At 40.9% G+C, this 6,391-nt stretch overlaps 1 non-coding gene across 1 annotated transcript; it reads right to left on the reverse strand.

The window, feature by feature from the left end:
• Positions 1–444: 444 nt before the first annotated feature.
• LOC112739446 (small nucleolar RNA R71) lies at positions 445–552 on the reverse strand. The gene has a single exon (XR_003170382.1). It is a non-coding gene; the product is annotated as a small nucleolar RNA R71 (small nucleolar RNA).
• Between the last annotated feature and the right edge of the window lie 5,839 nt (positions 553–6,391).

Raw genomic sequence — 6,391 nt, forward strand, 5'->3', positions numbered from 1 at the left:
CAACAATCCAGGAAGCACCTTTCAGAAATTTTCGAACAGGAAGAGGAGATGGCAGCCGAAAATAATAATAATGCAAGGAGAATGCTTGGTGACTTCACTGCACCTAATTCCAATTTACATAGAAGAAACATCTCAATTCCTGCCATTGGAGCAAACAACTTTGAGCTTAAACCTCAATTAGTTTCTGTGATGCAGCAAAACTGCAAGTTTCATGGACTTCCATCTGAAGATCCTTTTCAGTTCTTAACTGAATTCTTGCAGATATGTGATACTGTTAAGACTAATGGAGTAGATCCTGAAGTCTACAGGCTCATGCTTTTCCCTTTTGCTGTGAGAGACAGAGCTAGAATATGGTTGGATTCTCAACCTAAAGATAGCCTGAACTCTTGGGATAAGCTGGTCAAGGCTTTCTTAGCCAAGTTATTTCCTCCTCAAAAGCTGAGTAAGCTTAGAGTGGATGTTCAAACCTTCAGACAAAAAGAAGGTGAATCCCTCTATGAAGCTTGGGAAAGATACAAGGAACTGACCAAAAAGCGTCCTTCTGACATGCTTTTAGAATGGACCATCCTGGATATATTCTATGATGGTCTGTCTGAATTAGCTAAGAGGTCATTGGATACTTCTGTAGGTGGATCCATTCACCTAAAGAAAACACCTGCAGAAGCTCAAGAACTCATTGACATGGTTGCTAATAACCAGTTCATGTACACTTCTGAGAGAAATCCTGTGAGTAATGGGACGCCTCAGAAGAAGGGAGTTCTTGAAATTAATACTCTGAATGCCATATTGGCTCAGAATAAAATATTGACTCAGCAAGTCAATATGATTTCTCAGAGTCTGAATAGAATGCAAGTTGCATCCAACAGTACTCAAGAGGCATCTTCTAAAGAAGAAGCTTATGATCCTGAGAACCCTGCAATAGCAGAGGTGAATTACATGGGTGAACCATATGGAAACACCTATAATCCCTCATGGAGAAATCACCCAAATCTCTCATGGAAGGATTAACAAAAGCCTCAACAAGGCTTTAATAATGGTGGAAGAAATAGGTTTAACAATAGTAAACCTTTTCCATCATCCACTCAGCAACAGACAGAGAACTCTGAACAAAATACCTCTAATTTAGCAAACTTAGTCTCTGATCTATCTAAGGCCACTGTGAGTTTCATGAATGAAACAAGGTCCTCCATTAGAAATTTGGAAGCACAAGTGGGCCAGCTGAGTAAAAGGATCACTGAAATCCCTCCTAGTACTCTCCCAAACAATACAGAAGAAAATCCAAAAGGAGAGTGCAAGGCCATTGATATAACCATCATGGCCAATCCAAAGAGGAAGGGGAGGACGTGAATCCCAAGGAGGAAGACCTCCTGGGACGTCCAGTGATCAATAAGGAGTTTCCCTTTGAGGAACCAAAGGAATCTGAGGCTCATCTAGAGACCATAGAGATCCAATTGAACCTCCTTATGCCATTCATGACCTCTGATGAGTATTCCTCTTCTGAAGAGAATGAGGATGTTACTGAAGAGCAAGTTGCCAAGTTCCTTGGTGCAATCATGAAGCTGAATGCCAATTTATTTGGTAATGAGACTTGGGGAGATGAACCTCCCCTGTTCACCAATGAACTAAATGCAGTGGATCAACTAAGATTGCCTCAGAAGAAACAGGATCCTGGAAAGTTCCTAATACCTTGTACCATAGGCACCATGACCTTTGAGAAGGCTCTAAGTGACCTGGGGTCAGGAATAAACCTCATGCCACTCTCTGTAATGGAGAAATTGGGAATTTTTGAGGTACAAGCTGCTAAAATCTCATTAGAGATGGCAGACAATTCCAAAAAACAGGCTTATGGACAAGTAGAAGACATGTTAGTAAAGGTTGCAGGCCTTTACATCCCTGCTGATTTCATAATCCTAGATACTGGGAAGGATGAGGATGAATCCATCATCCTTGGAAGACCCTTCCTAGCCACAGCAAGAGCTGTGATTGATGTTAACAGAGGTGAACTAGTCCTTCAATTGAATGAGGACTCCCTTGAGTTTAAAACTCAAGGACATCCTTCTGTAAACATGGAAAAGAGGCACAGTAAGCTTCTCTCAAAACAGAGTCAACCAAAGCCCCCACAGTCAAACTCTAAGTTTGGTGTTGGGAGGCCACAACCAAACTCTAAGTTTGGTGTTGAACTCCCATATCCAAACTCTAAGTTTGGTGTTGGGGAGTCTCAACAATGCTCTGAACATCTATGAGGCTCCATGAGAGCCCACTGTCAAGCTATTGACATTAAAGAAGCGCTTGTTGGGAGGCAACCCAATTTTTACTTATCTAATTTTAATTTATTGTTATTTCATGTTTTATTAGGTTCATGATCATGTGGAGTCACAAAATAAATATAAAAATTAAAAACGGAATCAAAAACAGCAGAAGAAAAATCACACCCTGGAGGAGGATCTTACTGGCATTTAAACGCCAGTAAGGAGCATCTGTCTGGCGTTCAACACCAGAACAGAGCATGTCTCTGGCGTTGAACGCCAGAAACAAGCAGCATCCTGGCGTTTAGACGCCAGAAATGCACAGTGAAAAAGAGCTGGCACTGAACGCCAGAAACAAGCATCTGACTGGCGTTCAACGCCAGAAATATGCTGCATCTGGGCGCTGAACGCCCAGAACAAGCATCAATTCGGCGTTTAAATACCAGAATTGCATGCAAAGCCATTTTACATGCCTAATGGGTGCAGGGATGCAAATCCTTGACACCTCAGGATCTGTGGACCCCACAGAATCAACTCAGCATCTGTGGACCCCATAGGATCCCCACCTACCACCACTCGCTCTCTTCCCTCTTCTCAATGTTCATCCTCTCTTCCCAATAAACACTCTTCCCCAAAACTCTTCACTAATCACCTCAATCTCTCTTCCCTATCACCACCTATCACCACTCATATCCATCCACTCTTCCCTATAAACCTACCTCATAAATCCCACCTACCTTCAAAATTCAAAATCAATTTCCCATCCAAAACCCACCCTTAGGGCCGAATACACCTCTCCCTCCTCTCCTCCATATTTTCTTCTTCTTCTTCATCTATTCTTTCTTCTCTTGCTCGAGGGCGAGCAATATTCTAAGTTTGGTGTGGTAAAAGCATAAGCTTTTTGTTTTTCCATTACCATTGATGGCACCTAAGACCGGAGAATCCTCTAGAAAAGGGAAAGGGAAGACAAAAGCTTCCACCTCCGAGTCATGGGAGATGGAAAGATTCATCTCCAAAGCTCATCAAGACCACTTCTATGATGTTGTGGCCAAGAAGAAGGTGATCCCCGAGGTCCCTTTCAAGCTCAAGAGAAATGAGTATCTGGAGATCCGACATGAAATCCAAAGAAGAGGTTGGGAAGTTCTAACAAACCCCATCCAACAAGTCGGCATCCTAATGGTTCAAGAGTTCTATGCCAATGCATGGATCACTAGGAACCATGATCAAAGTAAGAACCCGGACCCAAAGAATTATCTCACCATGGTTCGGGAGAAATACTTAGATTTTAGTCCGGAAAATGTGAGGTTGGCATTTGACTTGCCTATGATGCAAGGAGATGCATGCCCCTATACTAGAAGGGTCAACTTTAATCAAAGGTTGGACCAAGTTCTCATGGACATATGTGTGGAAGGAGCTCAATGGAAGATTGACTCCAAAGGCAAATCGATTCAACTTAGAAGACTGGACCTTAAGCCTGTGGCTAGAGGATGGTTGGAGTTCATTCAACGCTCCATCATCCCCACTAGCAACCGATCTGAAGTTACTGTGGATCGGGCCATCATGATCCATAGCATCATGATTGGAGAGGAAGTAGAAGTTCATGAAGTCATCTCCCTTGAACTCTACAAAATAGCCGAAAAATCCTCTCCTTTGGCAAGGCTAGCTTTTCCTCATCTTATTTGCCATCTATGTTACTCAGTTGGAGCTTTCATAGAAGGAGACATTCCCATTGAGGAAGAGAAGCCCATCACTAAGAAAAGGATGGAGCAAACAAGAGAGCCCACTCATGGAGCTCAAGAAACACATGAGGAAGCTCATCATCAAGAAATCCCTGAGATACCTCAAGGGATGCGCTTTCCTCTACAAAATTTTTGGGAGCAAATCAACTCCTCCCTAGGAGAATTAAGTTCCAACATGGGACAATTAAGGGTGGAACATCAAGAGCACTCCATCATCCTTCATGAAAATAGAGAAGATCAAAAAGCAATGAGGGAGGAGCAACAAAGACAAGGAAGAGACATAGAAGAGCTCAAGGACATCATTGGTTCCTCAAGAAGGAAACGCCACCATCACTAAGGTGGACTCATTCCTTGTTCTTAAATTCTCTGTTTTTCGTTTTCTTTATATTAAGTGCTTATCCATGTTTGTGTCTTATTACATGATCATTAGTATTTAGTAACTTTGTCTTAAAGTTATGAATGTCCTATGAATCTATCACCTCTCTTAAATGAAAAAAGTTTTAATTCAAAAGAACAAGAAGTACATGAGTTCGAATTTATCCTTGAACTTAGTTTAATTATATTGATGTGGTGACAATGCTTCTTGTTTTCTGAATGAATGCTTGAACAGTGCATATGTCTTTTGAAGTTGTTGTTTAAGAATGTTAAATATGTTGGCTCTTGAAAGAATGATGACAAGGAGACATGTTATTTGATAATCTGAAAAATTATAAAAATGATTCTTGAAGCAAGAAAAAGCAGTGAATACAAAAGCTTGCAGAAAAAAAAAAGAAAAAACAAAAGAACAAAAAATGGCGAAAAAATAAAAAAAAAAAGAGAAAAAGCAAGCAGAAAAAGCCAAAAGCTCTTAAAACCAAAAGGCAAGAGCAAAAAGCCAATAACCCTTAAAACCAAAAGGCAAGGGTAAATAAAAAGGATGACAAGGCTTTGAGCATCAGTGGATAGGAGGGCCTAAAGGAATAAAATCCCGGCCTAAGCGGCTAAACCAAGCTGTCCCTAACCATGTGCTTGTGGCGTGAAGGTGTCAAGTGAAAACTTGAGACTGAGCGGTTAAAGTCAAGGTCCAAAGCAAAAGAAGAGTGTGCTTAAGAACCCTGGACACCTCTAATTGGGGACTTTAGCAAAGCTGAGTCACAATCTGAAAAGGTTCACCCAATTATGTGTCTGTGGCATTTATGTAACCGGTGGTAATACTGGAAAACAAAGTGCTTAGGGCCACGGCCAAGACTCATAAAGTAGCTGTGTTCAAGAATCAACATACTGAACTAGGAGAATCAATAACACTATCTGAACTCTGAGTTCCTATAGATGCCAATCATTCTGAACCTCAATGGATAAAGTGAGATGCCAAAACTATTCAAGAGGCAAAAAGCTACAAGTCCCGCTCATCTGATTGGAGCTATGTTTCATTGATAGTTTGGAATTTATAGTATATTCTCTTCTTTTTATCCTATTTGATTTTCAGTTGCTTGGGGACAAGCAACAATTTAAGTTTGGTGTTGTGATGAGCGGATAATTTATACGCTTTTTGGCATTGTTTTTAGTATATTTTTAGTAGGATCTAGTTACTTTTAGGGATGTTTTCATTATTTTTTATGTTAAATTCACATTTTTGGACTTTACTATGATTTTGTGTGTTTTTCTGTGATTTCAGGTATTTTCTGGCTGAAATTGAGGGACTTGAGCAAAAATCAGATTCAGAGGTAGAAGAAGGACTGCTGATGCTGTTGGATTCTGACCTCCCTGCACTCAAAGTGGATTTTCTAGAGCTACAGAACTCAAAATGGCGCGCTTCGAATTGCGTTGGAAAGTAGACATCCAGGGCTTTCCAGAAATATATAATAGTCCATACTTTGGCCGAGTTTAGATGACTCAAAAGGGCGTTGAACACCAGTTCTACGCTGCAGTCTGGAGTTAAACGCCAGAAACACGTCACGAACCAGAGTTGAACGCCAGAAACACGTTACAAATTGGCGTTCAACTCCAGAAAGAGCCTCTGCACGTGTAACATTCAAGCTCAGCCCAAGCACACACCAAGTGGGCCCCGGAAGTGGATTTATGCATCAATTACTTACTCCTGTAAACCCTAGTAACTAGTTTAGTATAAATAGGACTTTTTACTATTGTATTTGACATCTTCGGAAGATCCGGGATTGTATTTTTGATCCTGTGATCATGTTTTGGGGGCTGGCCTCTCGGCTATGCCTGAACCTTTCACTTATGTATTTTCAACGGTAGAGTTTCTACACTCCATAGATTAAGGTGTGGAGCTCTGCTGTTCCTCATGAATTAATGCAAAGTACTACTGTTTTCTATTCAATTCAACTTATTCCGCTTCTAAGATATCCATTCGCACCCAAGAACATGATGAATGTGATGATTATGTGACGCTCATCATCATTCTCA

Source organism: Arachis hypogaea, chromosome 13, assembly GCF_003086295.3.
Source record: "Arachis hypogaea cultivar Tifrunner chromosome 13, arahy.Tifrunner.gnm2.J5K5, whole genome shotgun sequence".
Lineage (NCBI taxonomy): Eukaryota > Viridiplantae > Streptophyta > Magnoliopsida > Fabales > Fabaceae > Arachis > Arachis hypogaea.